Source organism: Pecten maximus, chromosome 7 (genome assembly GCF_902652985.1).
Source record: "Pecten maximus chromosome 7, xPecMax1.1, whole genome shotgun sequence".
NCBI classification, from domain to species: Eukaryota; Metazoa; Mollusca; class Bivalvia; order Pectinida; family Pectinidae; genus Pecten; species Pecten maximus.
The window spans coordinates 2735346-2756609 of NC_047021.1; the positions used below are offsets into that span (position 1 = coordinate 2735346).

The 21264-nt window shown below is 40.9% G+C and overlaps 1 protein-coding gene across 2 annotated transcripts in view; it reads left to right on the top strand.

Annotated features, from left to right (window-relative positions):
• The first annotated feature begins 5252 nt into the window (after positions 1 to 5252).
• The window catches only part of LOC117331327, a 50340-nt gene continuing 34328 nt past the window's right edge, over positions 5253 to 21264 (top strand). For both annotated transcript variants that reach the window (XM_033889998.1, XM_033889999.1), the window contains exon 1: positions 5253 to 5603. The gene's annotated coding sequence lies outside the window, so the exon portion shown is untranslated. The remainder of the gene's footprint in view (positions 5604 to 21264) is intronic.

The window sequence follows — 21264 nt, forward strand, 5'->3', positions numbered from 1 at the left end:
ACAGCCTAAAACCTGTACCCAAAATACACAGCCTAAAACCTGTACCCAAATACACAACCTAAAACCTGTACCCCAAATACACAGCCTAAAACCTGTACCCAAAATACACAGCCTAAAACCTGTACCCCAAATACACAGCCTAAATCCTGTACCCCAAATACACAGCCTAAAACCTGTACCCCAAATACACAGCCTAAACCTGTACCCCAAATACACAGCCTAATTCCTGTACCCCAAATACACAGCCTAAAGCCAGTACCCAAAATACACAACCTAAATCCTGTACCCCAAATACACAGCCTAAAACCTGTACCCAAAATACACAGCCTAAAACCTGTACCCAAAATACACAGCCTAAAACCAGTACCCCAAATACACAGCCTAAATCCTGTATCAAAGTGGTTACGCTGGCACACCGAACTTATTCCAAGCAGTAAAATCAGTAAAGCCCATAGGATCGTAAAGGTTCCTTTTTAGCGTTAGGATACTCGGGATAAGGTTCTTTAGTCGGTCAGATGTCGTGATCATTGAAATAATAGAATGGAGATATAATGTAGGTTTAAAACCCTGATATTTAATATGTGGCCACCTGACACTATCGCCACGAAAACATCTTTTTTATGACATGTTTACTAGTGAAATAAAGCATATAACTTTTCTACCCAATGAACACGAAATCTATTTAAGACGGACATATTTAAAGAATCATTTATAACATTTTAAGGTTTTACAAAAACATCGTTATTTACTCATACTGACAAACTTAACGGATTGCATAAATTATATTCTTTTGAAAGAACTTTATTCCGTGACCTGTTCATGCATTACTAACAGTGACGGAACATTAATAAACACATAACGGTAATATCGAGGAACTGAGAGGGGCCTGTCAACTCCGGGGCATTAACATCGATTGGTCGTCCGTCCGATAACGATCAATATATACGTGTGGATGGATGTTTTGTGACGTATCAATTCAATAACGTTGTGGTATTTTCTAATCTCTTTATCCAGCTTGATTGCATTCCTGGTGCAATAAACATAGAAAGTTCATCAGCTCTGGTCGTCATCGAGGCATGCCTGACGATTCATAACATACACTATTTCCTCTATGTGCAGTTCAGTTATTTTGTATTTACCGTATTTGACCTAATAAGGGCGCCCCTACTTTTTTTCAAGGAAAGAAATCTTTAACTGAGTGTCAAAATGGTGTTCAAAAGTAATAATTCATTTGAAATATTTTGTTACAATTATGGGTTCAATTTTCTTCAGCAAGTTAAGTAACTGGGACACAAGTTTTCGCCACATTTTGTCTATTCCTACAAATGACATGTCAGTGCAAAGAGCACCCGAAACTAAACACATACAAATAATAGTTTACCATCTTTATTTGAAGATAAACTTAAAGACTTCATTCTTGTTGATAAATAACTTTTGTTCAGAACAGAAAGCTTGTAAAAGACATTGTAAATCAATTATTAGGCCAAAGAAAACGATGTTTGATATGATCTGGGAAATCACCTGTGTCTATAAATAGAACACAAAAGAGTTCCATTTGAACATAAATGGTGGAACACACGTTCTCTGGTCTAAAGATCAGCTGGCATGATTTACAAGTTTACGGGAATATTCAAGTGATGTTTAAGCTTAATATATGATAATGAATAGATATCTTCATCTGGAATATTTTTATGACGTAATATTTTACCGTTTCCACAGCCTTGGTATTCTGCTATAAGGTAAAGACTGTTTCATAAAACTTCAGAATAACTAATCTTAATAAGGACGCCCCCACTGTCAATTGCCCGCGCCCTGTGCCCTTATTAGGTCAAATACGGGTATATATAAACTTTATAATACTAACTCGATCAAATATATATATATGCTTTTCTTGAAAGGAAACATTCATTAATAAGCATCTATATTTCATATGGGAATATGAAAATGATAAACGTTTTCAGAGAAAAAATACCATTGGGTAATTTATCGCCAATATTAATATTTTACACTTTTTTAAATTTCAATAAGTAATATATTTATATGGTGCTCTAAGTCTACAGTTCTACTGATTAAGATATATCTGCCTATTTACGATCACGATATTCTCAAATTGAATGGTGATCATTATCGGTGGTATCATTCGATCAATTACAGATTCGTACTAAGATATTCATTGTCCCAGTCACGTCATTCGTACAGAAATATTTGTTCACGATGATAAAAGTAAAATTAAAGCTAATAAAGTCTGACTACTGCACCATGTACGTGCACTAAATCCACCTTTTCTCTGAGGGTAAACATCCCCTGTATGTGATAAGCGTCGGTTATGAGGATGGTTGGATTAACATTTATCGGAAGTCAAGCGGTTGATGTATTCATACACTTAGGCAGGTTTTATTGTCGAACAACACGACACAGTACTCATAATTTATATGGCTCACGATTTGAATTGTATAATAGTCGTTTGACAAATAAAGCCGGACAATACTCGCTCATGGAGTAGACATTTTGATACTACACTCACTACAACTGGATGTTTCACGCATGTTTTATCAACTTAATGTTTGAATGTGATTTTTATTTGCCCCGAAGTGAGTAAAAAAAAACAGAAGAAAAAGAAGTGAAATTTGAATAATCTATGTAAGACTGAAAATTAAGCGTAAAATAAGCAAAATGTATTTAAATCACTAACTATATTTTAACAATAGTTTACATTTAAAGGCATGGAAAATTTGATCTCACGAATTTATGAAATTGATCAGACTTAGATTAATTGGATAAGACTTTGTCTCAGAGACAATCTAAGAGTTATAAAATAGGTCATATAAGGATTGAACTGGTCTTTTTTTGGTGTCTATGGTCGATATAGATGCAGACAAACGTCATATTGTGCGCTAGCAAAATATGACACGTTTGTTTGCAAAGCTCTGGCATCTATTTCGACCATAGACACCCAAAAAGACAGTTTAATGCTTATAATTACATTCTCGACATTTTTTTTTTTTTTTTTTTTGAAAATCAAAATTGAGTATAAAAAATGCCAATATTCAGCGACTTCGTCAATGGGGTTCGACAAATGGAACATCCTATTTTTTCAAAATTCATTTGTCGCGTGCAGATTGGCAAACAAAAAAGTGCATTGAAATAATACGAAAAAAACAGTCTGTTCAATTCTTTTGATTATTTGTGTAACAATATTGTATAAAATTTCTTTTTGATACTTTTAAATTAACATAAAAAAACGACGTAGTTCTAGGCTTTTTTCATAGAGCCATGATTGTTTACGTTAGTTACAAGTAGTTTCGACGGGTGAATATATTCATGCGCGGCATGGATTGATGTCACGTTTTGGGTGTCAATTATGCTCACATAGACTGCAAATCTTTTTACATGTACTTTGTTTATAACGTGGCTTTGCCACCAAAATGTAAATATTATATGTGGGTGAACTGGTCGTTAGATACGATACATTTCCCCATCACTTCACTGAGGGTGAACTGGTCGTAAGATATAATACATTTCCCCATAACTTCACTGAGGGTGTACTGGTCGTAAGATATAATACATTTCCCCATAACTTCACTGAGGGTGTACTGGTCGTAAGATATAATACATTTCCCCATCACTTCACTGAGGGTGAACTGGTCGTAAGATATAATACATTTCCCCATCACTTCACTGAGGGTGTACTGGTCGTAAGATATAATACATTTCCCCATCACTTCACTGAGGGTGAACTGGTCGTAAGATATAATACATTTCCCCATAACTTCACTGAGGGTGTACTGGTCGTAAGATATAATACATTTCCCCATCACTTCACTGAGGGTGTACTGGTCGTAAGATATAATACATTTCCCCATCACTTCACTGAGGGTGTACTGGTCGTAAGATATAATACATTTCCCCATCACTTCACTGAGGGTGAACTGGTCGTAAGATATAATACATTTCCCCATCACTTCACTGAGGGTGAACTGGTCGTAAGATATAATACATTTCCCCATCACTTCACTGAGGGTGTACTGGTCGTAAGATATAATACATTTCCCCATAACTTCACTGAGGGTGTACTGGTCGTAAGATATAATACATTTCCCCATCACTTCACTGAGGGTGTACTGGTCGTAAGATATAATACATTTCCCCATCACTTCACTGAGGGTGTACTGGTCGTAAGATATAATACATTTCCCCATCACTTCACAGAGGGTGTACTGGTCGTAAGATATAATACATTTCCCCATCACTTCACTGAGGGTGTACTGGTCGTAAGATATAATACATTTCCCCATCACTTCACTGAAGGTGTACTGGTCGTAAGATATAATACATTTCCCCATCACTTCACAGAGGGTGTACTGGTCGTAAGATATAATACATTTCCCCATCACTTCACTGAGGGTGTACTGGTCGTAAGATATAATACATTTCCCCATCACTTCACAGAGGGTGTACTGGTCGTAAGATATAATACATTTCCCCATCACTTCACTGAGGGTGTACTGGTCGTAAGATATAATACATTTCCCCATCCCTTCACTGAGGGTGTACTGGTCGTAAGATATAATACATTTCCCCATCACTTCACTGAGGGTGTACTGGTCGTAAGATATAATACATTTCCCCATCACTTCACTGAGGGTGAACTGGTCGTTAGATATGGTACATTTCCCCATCACTTCACTGAGGGTGTACTGGTCGTAAGATATAATACATTTCCCCATCACTTCACTGAGGGTGAACTGGTCGTAAGATATGGTACATTTCCCCATCACTTCACTGAGGGTGAACTGGTCGTAAGATATAATACATTTCCCCAACACTTCACTGAGGGTGTACTGGTCGTTAAATACGATACATTTCCCCATCACTTCACTGAGGGTGTACTGGTCGTAAGATATAATACATTTCCCCATCACTTCACTGAGGGTGAACTGGTCTTAAGATATAATACATTTCCCCAACACTTCACTGAGGGTGTACTGGTCGTAAGATATAATACATTTCCTCTGATAAGCTATACAAGCACATTAAACACTATAAATATATTGTAGAAAATTCATTAAACTTTGGAGCACTAGGACTACGAGGGGTGTGTGAAGTCCTAGGAATGGTTAAACACGTTCGGCTGAACAATCAGATAACAAACTAGCACAACAAATTCAATAGCATGCATATGATGATATATAACTGCATTAAAGTGATATAAATACCGGTTCCTACTCAGTATGACCGGGTGTGTAGTCACATAAACTATCGTATAGGTATGACATACCTTCAGGATCGGCTGCTTACAAGTGATAACTAGATTATTATTTATGTGAAAATCTATTTTTTTTCTGTGAAACAATATTTGTTCGGCTTTGGATATTTTAATACTATTACCGGACTTTACCAACTTGAACGTTAATAGTGTCCCATTTACCTGTATATTGCCTTTGACATACCTATAAGGTGATCAATAAACGTCACCAACAGGCGGTACCAGTGTCTACCTTATAACATCTGTCTACACACGGGCAACACGGCACAGGCAACCTGGGACATACGTCACAAACGTGGAGAACCTTTCGGGAAATCAACGCAGCATTATTAATAAGGTATGTATAAAAACTAATTCATCAATAACATTTAATTGTTAGGTATATCTCATTCCTCCTTAGAGCGTCCCAATTGTTTTTTTCTTCGTTTACTTGAGGTATTACAATTTGAAACAACCCAATCGACGTTAATAGGAAAACAAATTACTTTCATTGGTAATATGTAAAAACTCGAATTTTCTAATTTACAGATATCTTGATGAATGACACATTAAACATCAGAAAAATGAAGTGAATGAATGAATGCAGAATAGACAAATAGGAATATTATGTAGGATAAATCCTTCAAGACACAATAATGTCATGTGAGCATAGATAGTAGTTGACAAGCAGAAACAAGCATTCGCACAACTAAGGGGACAGGAAAGGTTATAAATCTATACTGTACCCTCGTGTTATGGAGTTATAATTTCGTTTGTATGATGATACTCGGTACCAAAGTGAAGGAACATTATCGTTCTTGTCGTTTGAAGGAACTGTTATTTTCGCAGCTTCACGAAAGTCTCTTACGTACACACTGTATAGACGTAAACTATTCTGAATGATTAAAGATGAAATATAATGACCATGGAATCTGGCTTATGATTGGTTTACTAGTTGACGTATTTTTGAGTTCGTTGGTAGTATTTGTTCCTAAATATGACATAAAAATGGGGAGTGAACAGGCAAACTGTTTATTGTTTTCGTTTGAGACCTTATTTGAGGAAAAGCTTACTACAGGGATATTATAAAATATTTCCAGTCCTTCAACGTGACTTTTAGGGTGTCTGGCGACGTGTAGTCGTTAAATAACAGGAAATGTTTTGACAGCGTCGATCGTGTTTACCTCCCGAAATTGAAATCAAGAACACTACAGACTTCATCATCTAGCCATATATTTTGATCAAGTGACATACTTCCAGGCTATATATGTGAAAAGCTTGTTACCCTCATCGCTATTTCCGTAATTGATGTCGACTATATTACCAAGACAAATAGTCATAAATGTGGGATGAAGAAGACCACATGGAAGTTAATGGTCGACATCCTGATGTGAAATATTCTTATTTTCTTGTGCGACATGAAGTCAGATGTGCTCGATGCTTGTTTAAGTGCAAAGTGACTCTCTTACTCTCATTTTTATGGATATATTCTCAATGAAGCAGAAGACGCTTACTCTCCCGGAACCCCTGGTCTAATTCTCCTGGTATATTTTAAGGGTCAATATGTACATATAGATTTTATTTTCATGTACATATAGATTATTGTGTTCATGTGTTGCCCTTGTTGTATCGATTGCTAGCTAGCTAGATCTACTGTTTCGTTTTTATTTCAGTAATCTCTGATGCTTTTCGATTTCCTGATCTTGAATTTTTTAAGTTTTCCTGATTTCTAAAAAAAACTTACAAATCATATTTAATTAGATCTCCAATTATAACGAGTTCTCTCTTATGTCATACGAATTTCAGTGATTCATGTAGAAGGTGAAGGGTATTTTGTTGCACAAAGTTATCTCGGAACGTTAATTGTGGTTTGGTAATTCAAAGAAATGAAGCTCATCTACCTTAACACAGGCTCACATTGCCCTGGTACATTTTCGAAATGTCTTTATGAGGATCTAGATTTTGGTTATAATATCGGCTAGTATATAATTGTATTACCTTTGTGTTTGAATGGTTTTTGTTTGTTAGCTTTTATCCGACAATAACAATGATAGTACATTGACGGGTGAACGAAACCGTAATTCAAACTCACAATACAACATGAATTAAGATAAGATATGGATTTACGTAGAAAACATTGGTACAAAATTATGAGGACTTCGAGTTCGGGAAGGGGAGGCGTCTCTCCAGTAAGGACTATATTAATCGTATACTTATCTGACGTATCTTTACTTGTCAATCGATACGATATCTTTTGTCCTATCTTCTTATGTTTACATAGTGAGTTAATTAATTACATTAAGTCATTTGAATAAGATAATCGTTTGACATGAGTAAAAGTGAATCTATCATTTTAATATATTTTGATAAGTTGCTTTTGCTTGGCTGAAATTCTTAGTGGATTAAAACTCCTCTCTATGCTGATAGAAATCGCGGCCAATTATTATCTTCAACATTTTATAATTGTCTGTTGGTTGTTTTATAAACAACGTCATCAATGGTCTCGATTACTCGCCAGAAGTAGTGGTGATATTTTCGATTATTTCCGTTGTGTAGTGGTGTCTGGTGTATGTAGAAGTCTTTATAATTAATCTGATTTAAATGACGTTATTATAAACAGCAGGACAAAGTCATTATACATGTTGAATAGTATTGACACGCCACGTTTTATGATTAACACTCTATCTGAGTGGCCATTAGTCTGTATATTGATATCTTATTACATTACAGTTAGCGAACGCATCAACTTGCGTAATTCATTTATTGTAAAACATTAAACTTCCCGACAAAAGTCTGCCAGTGGTACGCGTAAAACGATTTTTATGTTGTGGCTATCATTTATTAATTGATGATAACAGGCAATGTTGTTCATTTAATTTAAAGTGATGCTATTGTTAATATGTATTACTGATGGTAAGGTCTTTGTGAAGGGGTTGACCACTGTTTGAGGGGTATCTCAAGGGTCACTCCGATGTACTACATCCTGAAATAATAACGTATGACGTAGTACTCACCTGGTCCCCTAAACATGTATGTCAAAAGTAACTCAAGGGAGAGACGCCAAATATACTAGGAAGCAAATTATTCTATTACCTCCCCTTTTTGAAGAAGATGACACAATGAGAAGTCGAATCATTCTCTCCAGTGACCCAATTATATCATAAAGTGACATCTAGAAGGTTCTCTCTACACACAAAGAACTGGTTTGTACTTCGACATACGTAATCATTATTAGGCATGCTTTGAGTTTAAAACATACAACGCACCTTCTTGACTTAAGTACTTCCCGTTAATGACGACCTAAATTACGTCACGGGAGTTCTATTTCCTAGCTCCACAATAAGGGCACCGTGTTATCAGAGAAAGTTGGGGTGGGGGAGGGGGAAGGCACTGAAAAATGTTTGTGAAAAAACCGTTTCAGGTTAGTTTAAACATACCAAAATGATTTAGTATTCAAGATGAAACCACTTCATTAGCACTATAATTGGTATCTGAGCTCATGATTATCAAATTTATTTAAAACGCGGATGGAATGAAAAATATCAGCAGCCGGAGAAATATGACTAGTTAATCACGTTAACTCTACTGATGTATTCACATTCAGACTTTGATAACATCGATACATATTTAGTTATCTTAACATTTGAATCAAAGCAAATAAAGCAGATGAATGTTCCGAATTCACGCTAGAAGCTTGAAAATCAATACGCATAGAACATTGAATATCTACGTATCTGTCTCTTACTCTTCCAGTCCGACAGACGTATATTCTTTGCTTTAAATTGCTTCATATGATATAAATATTATTCTTGGCATGCTCGCTTTCTTGTTTTATCGTAAATTCATTGTATTGCAGTGGTACATTTGCATACTTTTATTTTCCAATTATCATTGTGTATTTAAATCTCCCTAAAACTGCCTAACCTAAAATCAATCATTAAATAGATCAAGCAAGTTTGACCTAAGGATAGTTATGAATTTCCAGCGCTAAATATACTTTTGCCGCACTATCCTTCATTTTTTTTTTATTTAAATGTTTAAGATAATTTCGCAAGTTGATTTTCATATTATTTTCACATATACCGGTCGAGAGCCTAATTAAATAATGTTATCACTCGATGCTGCTTCTTTTACCGTTCTGAATTCACTAGTGTATATACAAGGAAGGTTCAAATGACACTTCAGAACGTCCTTACTTCATTTCTGTATATATTATATTTTGGAACACTTTAAATATTGATTTCTTTACTTCATTTCTGTATATATTGTATTATGTAACACTTTAAATGTTGAATTCCTTACTTCATTTCTGTATATATTGTATTATGTAACACTTAAATGTTGATTTCCTTACTTCATTTCTGTATATACAATGTGTATTATATTCTAGAACACATTAAATGTTGCTTTCCTTACTTCATTCTGTATATATTATATTCTGGAACACCTTAAATGTTGAATTCCTTACTTCATTCGGTATATATTATATTCTGGAACAATTTAAATATTGATTTCTTTACTTCATTTCTGTATATATTGTATTCTAGAACACGTTAAATGTTGATTTCCTTACTTCATTTCTGTATATATTATATTCCAGAACACATTAAATGTTGATTTCCTTACTTCATTTCTGTATATATTATATTCTAGAACACTTTAAATGTTGATTTCCTTACTTCATTTCTGTATATATTATATTCTGGAACACTTTAAATGTTGACTTCCTTACTTCATTCTGTATATATTATATTCTAGAACACATTAAATATTGATTTCTTTACTTCATTTCTGTATATATTTTATTCTAGAACACATTAAATGTTGATTTCCTTACTTCATTTCTGTGTGTATTCTATTCTAGAACACATTAAATGTTGATTTCCTTACTTCATTTCTGATTTATTGTATTCTGGAACACTTTAAATGTTTATTTCCATTCCTGCGTACCTTGTAACTAAAACATCAGTATTTGACTGATATGGTACATAGCATTACTTGTAAAACGATTCAATAAGTTGCGTTAGACAGAGCAACGTGGATTTAGGAATCTAGCGAGCTTAGAGATGTTTATTTTGTGTAAATCGATGTCTTTCCTCTTTTTGTTGTTTTTGTTTGTTGTTTTTTTGTCTAGTCAGTTCCCTTTGTTGTCATTCGTTTTACTTTGGTGACTTCTCGATTCATGTTGTCCTTTGTTTTGATTCCTATTTGTCTCCCCAGTATCTGCTGTTGACGATTTGAAAAAAAAAATCTAATGAGACTTCCGACACCTTTGAGAGAAGGCTATTAGTGAAGAATTTTGCTTAGCTATGTGTGTACAATGAGTTTAATATGTTGATAATCGGTTAAGGTTTAATACCCCAGCCAACAAACGCATAAACGACGATAATTCTTGCAATAGAGTGTTTCTATTGCCTTCTCGATACAATAAATCGATTGCAATTAATCTCATTTAAAAACAGACCAGAATGTGTTGTATGGCTGTTTGACCGCTGGACGTAATAAATCAGTATTTACCATATTGGAGCTGTCAGTGATGCGTCGCCCATTAACGGCCATTTAGAATACCTTTATTTGACATGCATGCTATCACGTCATTACCGTTAGATGGATATTCTTGATATAAAGAGAAATAAATTATAAAATTTCCGGGATTTATTCTTTTTACGATAGATTACATTTTTATAAAGGTGATATATTCCTTACCTATCTGTAAAACGGTGTTTGCTAATGTCACACCATTAAATATCAGCAATCATTGGCGTCAGAATCCAATTTGATATCTTACTTTATCTGCGTATCTATGATGCAATGAGGATGTTTGACCTTAAGATCGGGAATTCAATTACTCAAAGTTATTATGATTGATAATGAAATTTCATGCAAATCTAATTACCCTTTTTATAACATTTATAGGCCCCTTCTGTACTTGTACAGATCGTCCAGTGAATTATTCGTTAAAATGTAGAATACTAAAGTTATTTTGAAAAGGTAAGTCCGACTTCTGCGTAATTTGGGAAATCAATTATTATACAGGTATACCTTATGGCACAATATTTACCTACTACGTACTGTAGTCAGTACTAACCCTAAGTAGGCTACCGATCAAAAGTACATAATTCCATTTCATTACAAATAAAACATTCGCATCCGTAAATGAAAGAAACCGCTGGGCCTGTTATTTGATAAAGACTTATCGTAGGAATTAACTAAACATAAACATCTATCATTTGCTATATGGGCGGAACCTTGTGACAAGTTGGAACCAAAATTTGTTTTGAAATGTAATATTAAGGCGGAAATAAACGGCAAACAGTTGTATGGTAATATGGAAGACCCTGTTTTACTTAAACAAACTAACTCCTAATAGGTAAGGGTACCGCCAGTAAATATGATTTGTATTGAGTTTCACTGCTATATCCGAAAGGCAATATATTAGAATACATGTATTTCTCTTTTTCAACACAGATCCAATTATATACAAATATATAAAGCTATATCAATACTAAGGTCTAACAATAACATTGACCTAGGCACCAACGTTTTCTAAGGATAATATAATGATGTCTGAACCGCTCACTAAGGATAATATAATGATGTCTGAACCGCTCACTAAGGATGATATAATGATGTCTGAACCGCTCACTAAGGATAATATAATGATGTCTGAACCGCTCACTAAGGATAATATAATGTTGTCTGAACCGCTCACTAAGGACAATATTATGATGTCTGAACCGCTCACTAAGGATAATATAATGTTGTCTGAACCGCTCACTAAGGACAATATTATGATGTCTGAACCGCTCACTAAGGATAATATAATGATGTCTGAACCGCTCACTAAGGATGATATAATGATGTCTGAACCGCTCACTAAGGATAATATAATGTTGTCTGAACCGCTCACTAAGGACAATATTATGATGTCTGAACCGCTCACTAAGGATAAGATAATGATGTCTGAACCGCTCACTAAGGATAATATAATGTTGTCTGAACCGCTCACTAAGGACAATATTATGATGTCTGAACCGCTCACTAAGGATGATATAATGATGTCTGAACCGCTCACTAAGGATGATATAATGGTGTCTGAACCGTTCACTAAGGATAATATAATGATGTCTGAACCGCTCACTAAGGATAATATAATGATGTCTGAACCGCTCACTAAGGATAATATAATGATGTCTGAACCGCTCACTAAGGATAATATAATGCTGTCTGAACCGCTCACTAAGGATAATATAATGATGTCTGAACCGCTCACTAAGGATAATATAATGATGTCTGAACCGCTCACTAAGGATAATATAATGCTGTCTGAATCGCTCACTAAGGATAATATAATGATGTCTGAACCGCTCACTAAGGATAATATAATGCTGTCTGAACCGCTCACTAAGGATAATATAATGATGTCTGAACCGCTCACTAAGGATAATATAATGATGTCTGAACCGCTCACTAAGGATAATATAATGATGTCTGAACCGCTCACTAAGGATAATATAATGATGTCTGAACCGCTCACTAAGGATAATATAATGATGTCTGAACCGCTCACTAAGGATGATATAATGATGTCTGAACCGCTCACTAAGGATAATATAATGATGTCTGAACCGCTCACTAAGGATAATATAATGATGTCTGAACCGCTCACTAAGGATAATATAATGATGTCTGAACCGCTCACTAAGGATAATATAATGATGTCTGAACCGCTCACTAATGATAATATAATGATGTCTGAACCGCTCACTAAGGATAATATAATGCTGTCTGAACCGCTCACTAAGGATAATATAATGATGTCTGAACCGCTCACTAAGGATAATATAATGATGTCTGAACCACTCACTAAGGATAATTTAATGTTGTCTGAACCGCTCACTAAGGATAATAGAATGATGTCTGAACCGCTCACTAAGGATAAGATAATGATGTCTGAACCGCTCACTAAGGATGATATAATGATGTCTGAACCGCTCACCGAGCGAGAACAGGGACGGACCGAGCGAGAACAGGGACGGACCGAGCGAGAACAGGGACGGACCGAGCGAGAACAGGGACGGACCGAGCGAGAACAGGGACGGACCGAGCGAGCACAGGCCCGGACCGGGGGACGGACCGAGCGAGAACAGGGACGGACCGAGCGAGAACAGGGACGGACCGAGCGAGCACAGGGACGGACCGAGCGAGGACAGGGACGGACCGAGCGAGAACAGGGACGGACCGAGCGAGCACAGGGACGGACCGAGCGAGAACAGGGACGGACCGAGCGAGAACAGGGACGGACCGAGCGAGAACAGGGACGGACCGAGCGAGAACAGGGACGGACCGAGCGAGCACAGGGACGGACCGAGCGAGCACAGGGACGGACCGAGCGAGGACAGGGACGGACCGAGCGAGAACAGGGACGGACCGAGCGAGAACAGGGACGGACCGAGCGAGCACAGGGACGGACCGAGCGAGCACAGGCCCGGACCGGGGGACGGACCGAGCGAGGACAGGGACGGACCGAGCGAGGACAGGGACGGACCGAGCGAGCACAGGGACGGACCGAGCGAGCACAGGGACGGACCGAGCGAGGACAGGGACGGACCGAGCGAGAACAGGGACGGACCGAGCGAGGACAGGGACGGACCGAGCGAGAACAGGGACGGACCGAGCGAGAACAGGGACGGACCGAGCGAGAACAGGGACGGACCGAGCGAGGACAGGGACGGACCGAGCGAGCACAGGGACGGACCGAGCGAGAACAGGGACGGACCGAGCGAGGACAGGGACGGACCGAGCGAGGACAGGGACGGACCGAGCGAGGACAGGGACGGACCGAGCGAGCACAGGGACGGACCGAGCGAGCACAGGGACGGACCGAGCGAGGACAGGGACGGACCGAGCGAGAACAGGGACGGACCGAGCGAGGACAGGGACGGACCGAGCGAGAACAGGGACGGACCGAGCGAGAACAGGGACGGACCGAGCGAGAACAGGGACGGACCGAGCGAGGACAGGGACGGACCGAGCGAGGACAGGGACGGACCGAGCGAGCACAGGGACGGACCGAGCGAGCACAGGGACGGACCGAGCGAGCACAGGCCCGGACCGGGGGACGGACCGAGCGAGGACAGGGACGGACCGAGCGAGAACAGGGACGGACCGAGCGAGAACAGGGACGGACCGAGCGAGGACAGGGACGGACCGAGCGAGCACAGGGACGGACCGAGCGAGCACAGGGACGGACCGAGCGAGGACAGGGACGGACCGAGCGAGAACAGGGACGGACCGAGCGAGAACAGGGACGGACCGAGCGAGGACAGGGACGGACCGAGCGAGAACAGGGACGGACCGAGCGAGAACAGGGACGGACCGAGCGAGCACAGGGACGGACCGAGCGAGGACAGGGACGGACCGAGCGAGAACAGGGACGGACCGAGCGAGCACAGGGACGGACCGAGCGAGGACAGGGACGGACCGAGCGAGGACAGGGACGGACCGAGCGAGGACAGGGACGGACCGAGCGAGAACAGGGACGGACCGAGCGAGGACAGGGACGGACCGAGCGAGCACAGGGACGGACCGAGCGAGCACAGGGACGGACCGAGCGAGGACAGGGACGGACCGAGCGAGAACAGGGACGGACCGAGCGAGAACAGGGACGGACCGAGCGAGGACAGGGACGGACCGAGCGAGAACAGGGACGGACCGAGCGAGAACAGGGACGGACCGAGCGAGAACAGGGACGGACCGAGCGAGCACAGGGACGGACCGAGCGAGGACAGGGACGGACCGAGCGAGAACAGGGACGGACCGAGCGAGCACAGGGACGGACCGAGCGAGGACAGGGACGGACCGAGCGAGGACAGGGACGGACCGAGCGAGGACAGGGACGGACCGAGCGAGGACAGGGACGGACCGAGCGAGCACAGGGACGGACCGAGCGAGGACAGGGACGGACCGAGCGAGAACAGGGACGGACCGAGCGAGAACAGGGACGGACCGAGCGAGAACAGGGACGGACCGAGCGAGAACAGGGACGGACCGAGCGAGAACAGGGACGGACCGAGCGAGCACAGGGACGGACCGAGCGAGGACAGGGACGGACCGAGCGAGAACAGGGACGGACCGAGCGAGCACAGGGACGGACCGAGCGAGGACAGGGACGGACCGAGCGAGGACAGGGACGGACCGAGCGAGGACAGGGACGGACCGAGCGAGCACAGGGACGGACCGAGCGAGGACAGGGACGGACCGAGCGAGAACAGGGACGGACCGAGCGAGAACAGGGACGGACCGAGCGAGAACAGGGACGGACCGAGCGAGCACAGGGACGACCGAGCGAGAACAGGGACGGACCGAGCGAGAACAGGGACGGACCGAGCGAGAACAGGGACGGACCGAGCGAGAACAGGGACGGACCGAGCGAGCACAGGCCCGGACCGGGGACGGACCGAGCGAGAACAGGGACGGACCGAGCGAGGACAGGGACGGACCGAGCGAGCACAGGGACGGACCGAGCGAGGACAGGGACGGACCGAGCGAGAACAGGGACGGACCGAGCGAGAACAGTGGACGGACCGAGCGAGAACAGGGACGGACCGAGCGAGAACAGGGACGGACCTGAGCGAGGACAGGACGGACCGAGCGAGAACAGGGACGGACCGAGCGAGAACATGGACGGACCGAGCGAGAACAGGGACGGACCGAGCGAGAACAGTGACGGACCGAGCGAGGACAGGACGGACCGAGCGAGCACATTGACGTACCGAGCTATAACATTTACTTACCTATCTATAACATTTACTTACCTATCTATTACATTTACTTACCTATCTATAACATTTACTTACCTATCTATAACATTTACTTACCTATCTATAACATTTACTTACCTATCTATCACATTTACTTACCTATTTACTAACCTGTTTATCCGTGGTAAAGTATTATAACGTAACAACATGTACACCAAACGTCTACTTCTACATCACTGTACCATCTCATTGATATATCTAGGAGGGGCGCGTACCATCTCATTGATATATCTAGGAGGGGCGCCACAGTACAAACGTCTACTGTTACATCACTGTATCGTATCATTGATATATCTAGGAGGGGCGCCACAGTATCAAACGTCTACTGTTACATCACTGTATCATCTCAGTGATATATCTAGGAGGGGCGCCACAGTATCAAACGTCTACTGTTACATCACGGTATCATCTCAGTGATATATCTAGGAGGGGCGCCACAGTACCAAACGTCTACTGTTACATCACTGTATCATCTCATTGATATATCTAGGAGGGGCGCCACAGTATCAAACGTCTACTGTTACATCACTGTATCATCTCAGTGATATATCTAGGAGGGGCGCCACAGTACCAAACGTCTACTGTTACATCACTGTATCATCTCATTGATATATCTAGGAGGGGCGCCACAGTACCAAACGTCTACTGTTACATCACTGTATCATCTCATTGATATATCTAGGAGGGGCGCCACAGTACCAAACGTCTACTGTTACATCACTGTATCGTATCATTGATATATCTAGGAGGGGCGCCACAGTACCAAACGTCTACTGTTACATCACTGTATCGTATCATTGATATGTCTAGGAGGGGCGCCACAGTACCAAACGTCTACTGTTACATCACTGTATCATCTCATTGATATATCTAGGAGGGGCGCCACAGTACCAAACGTCTACTGTTACATCACTGTATCATCTCATTGATATATCTAGGAGGGGCGCCACAGTATCAAACGTCTACTGTTACATCACTGTATCGTATCATTGATATATCTAGGAGGGGCGCCACAGTATCAAACGTCTACTGTTACATCACTGTATCATTGATATATCTAGGAGGGGCGCCACAGTATCAAACGTCTACTGTTACATCACTGTATCGTATCATTGATATATATCTAGGAGGGGCGCCACAGTACCAAACGTCTACTGTTACATCACTGTATCATTGATATATCTAGGAGGGGCGCCACAGTATCAAACGTCTACTGTTACATCACTGTATCATCTCATTGATATATCTAGGAGGGGCGCCACAGTACCAAACGTCTACTGTTACATCACTGTATCATCTCATTGATATATCTAGGAGGGGCGCCACAGTATCAAACGTCTACTGTTACATCACTGTATCGTATCATTGATATATCTAGGAGGGGCGCCACAGTATCAAACGTCTACTGTTACATCACTGTATCATCTCATTGATATATCTAGGAGGGGCGCCACAGTATCAAACGTCTACTGTTACATTACTGTATCATCTCAGTGATATATCTAGGAGGGGCGCCACAGTATCAAACGTCTACTGTTACATTACTGTATCATCTCAGTGATATATCTAGGAGGGGCGCCACAGTATCAAACGTCTACTGTTACATCACTGTATCATCTCAGTGATATATCTAGGAGGGGCGCCACAGTATCAAACGTCTACTGTTACATTACTGTATCATCTCATTGATATATCTAGGAGGGGCGCCACAGTATCAAACGTCTACTGTTACATCACTGTATCATCTCATTGATATATCTAGGAGGGGCGCCATAGTATCAAACGTCTACTGTTACATTACTGTATCATCTCATTGATATATCTAGGAGGGGCGCCACAGTATTAAACGTCTACTGTTACATCACTGTATCATCTCAGTGATATATCTAGGAGGGGCGCCACAGTATCAAACGTCTACTGTTACATCACTGTATCATCTCATTGATATATCTAGGAGGGGCGCCACAGTATCAAACGTCTACTGTTACATCACTGTATCATCTCATTGATATATCTAGGAGGGGCGCCATAGTATCAAACGTCTACTGTTACATCACTGTATCATCTCATTGATATATCTAGGAGGGGCGCCACAGTATCAAACGTCTACTGTTACATTACTGTATCATCTCAGTGATATATCTAGGAGGGGCGCCACAGTATCAAACGTCTACTGTTACATTACTGTATCATCTCATTGATATATCTAGGAGGGGCGCCACAGTATCAAACGTCTACTGTTACATCACTGTATCATCTCATTGATATATCTAGGAGGGGCGCCATAGTATCAAACGTCTACTGTTACATTACTGTATCATCTCATTGATATATCTAGGAGGGGCGCCACAGTATTAAACGTCTACTGTTACATCACTGTATCATCTCATTGATATATCTAGGAGGGGCGCCACAGTATCAAACGTCTACTGTTACATCACTGTTTCATCTCAGTGATATATCTAGGAGGGGCGCCACAGTATCAAACGTCTACTATTACATCACTGTATCATCTCATTGATATATCTAGGAGGGGCGCCACAGTATCAAACGTCTACTGTTACATCACTGTATCGTCTCATTGATATATCTAGGAGGGGCGCCACAGTATCAAACGTCTACTGTTACATCACTGTATCGTATGATTGATATATCTAGGAGGGGCGCCACAGTATCAAACGTCTACTGTTACATCACTGTATCGTATCATTGATATATCTAGGAGGGGCGCCACAGTATCAAACGTCTACTGTTACATCACTGTATCATCTCAGTGATATATCTAGGAGGGGCGCCACAGTACAAAACGTCTACTGTTACATCACTGTATCGTATGATTGATATATCTAGGAGGGGCGCCACAGTATCAAACGTCTACTGTTACATCACTGTATCGTATCATTGATATATCTAGGAGGGGCGCCACAGTATCAAACGTCTACTGTTACATCACTGTATCATCTCAGTGATATATCTAGGAGGGGCGCCACAGTATCAAACGTCTACTGTTACATCACTGTATCATCTCATTGATATATCTAGGAGGGGCGCCACAGTATCAAACGTCTACTGTTACATCACTGTATCGTATCATTGATATATCTAGGAGGGGCGCCATAGTATCAAACGTCTACTGTTACATCACTGTATCATCTCATTGATATATCTAGGAGGGGCGCCACAGTATCAAACGTCTACTGTTACATCACGGTATCATCTCAGTGATATATCTAGGAGGGGCGCCACAGTATCAAACGTCTACTGTTACATCAATGTATCGTATCATTGATATATCTAGGAGGGGCGCCACAGTATCAAACGTCTACTGTTACATCACTGTATAATCTCATTGATATATCTAGGAGGGGCGCCACAGTATCAAACGTCTACTGTTACATCACTGTATCATCTCATTGATATATCTAGGAGGGGCGCCACAGTATCAAACGTCTACTGTTACATCAATGTATCGTATCATTGATATATCTAGGAGGGGCGCCACAGTATCAAACGTCTACTGTTACATCAATGTATCGTATCATTGATATATCTAGGAGGGGCGCCACAGTATCAAACGTCTACTGTTACATCACTGTATCATCTCATTGATATATCTAGGAGGGGCGCCACAGTATCAAACGTCTACTGTTACATCACTGTATCATCTCATTGATATATCTAGGAGGGGCGCCACAGTATCAAACGTCTACTGTTACATCACTGTATAATCTCATTGATATATCTAGGAGGGGCGCCACAGTATCAAACGTCTACTGTTACATCACTGTATCATCTCATTGATATATCTAGGAGGGGCGCCACAGTATCAAACGTCTACTGTTACATCACTGTATCATCTCATTGATATATCTAGGAGGGGCGCCACAGTATCAAACGTCTACTGTTACATCACTGTATCATCTCATTGATATATCTAGGAGGGGCGCCACAGTATCAAACGTCTACTGTTACATCAATGTATCGTATCATTGATATATCTAGGAGGGGCGCCACAGTATCAAACGTCTACTGTTACATCAATGTATCGTATCATTGATATATCTAGGAGGGGCGCCACAGTATCAAACGTCTACTGTTACATCACTGTATAATCTCATTGATATATCTAGGAGGGGCGCCACAGTATCAAACGTCTACTGTTACATCACGGTATCATCTCAGTGATATATCTAGGAGGGGCGCCACAGTATCAAACGTCTACTGTTACATCAATGTATCGTATCATTGATATATCTAGGAGGGGCGCCATAGTATCAAACGTCTACTGTTACATCAATGTATCGTATCATTGATATATCTAGGAGGGGCGCCACAGTATCAAACGTCTACTGTTACATCACGGTATCATCTCAGTGATATATCTAGGAGGGGCGCCACAGTATCAAACGTCTACTGTTACATCACTGTATCGTATCATTGATATATCTAGGAGGGGCGCCACAGTATCAAACGTCTACTGTTACATCACTGTATCGTATCATTGATATATCTAGGAGGGGCGCCATAGTATCAAACGTCTACTGTTACATCACTGTATCGTATCATTGATATATCTAGGAGGGGCGCCACAGTATCAAACGTCTACTGTTACATCACTGTATCATCTCATTGATATATCTAGGAGGGGCGCCACAGTATCAAACGTCTACTGTTACATCACTGTATCATATCATTGATATATCTAGGAGGGGCGCCACAGTATCAAACGTCTACTGTTACATCACTGTATCATATCATTGATATATCTAGGAGGGGCGCCACAGTATCAAACCCCTGGTATATTTTACCTGTTAATTAAGTCTAGGTTAATTTGGCACGATATCAATAACTTCATTCTATAACATTTCACTTTATCAGATGTGTTAATCATTTGTATGCCTTCTTTTGCAATCATTTAAACATTATTTATGCCAGTCCCTGCTTTATACGCCATATTTGGGGAATGCATGTGATAACCGTGATGTTGTAACCGTCAAAGGTCAACTCTCTTAATCCCGTGTACATTATAGATGTGTGTATTTGTGAATCCTTTCTTATGAACTGATATATATATATATACATAGATATATAGTAATAATAATAAAAAAAAACACAAACCAGAAATTCACACTAGCTCTTTCAACATGCTTTGAGAGCAAGCTCTTCAGGTGTAATAGATATATATTTATATGCATG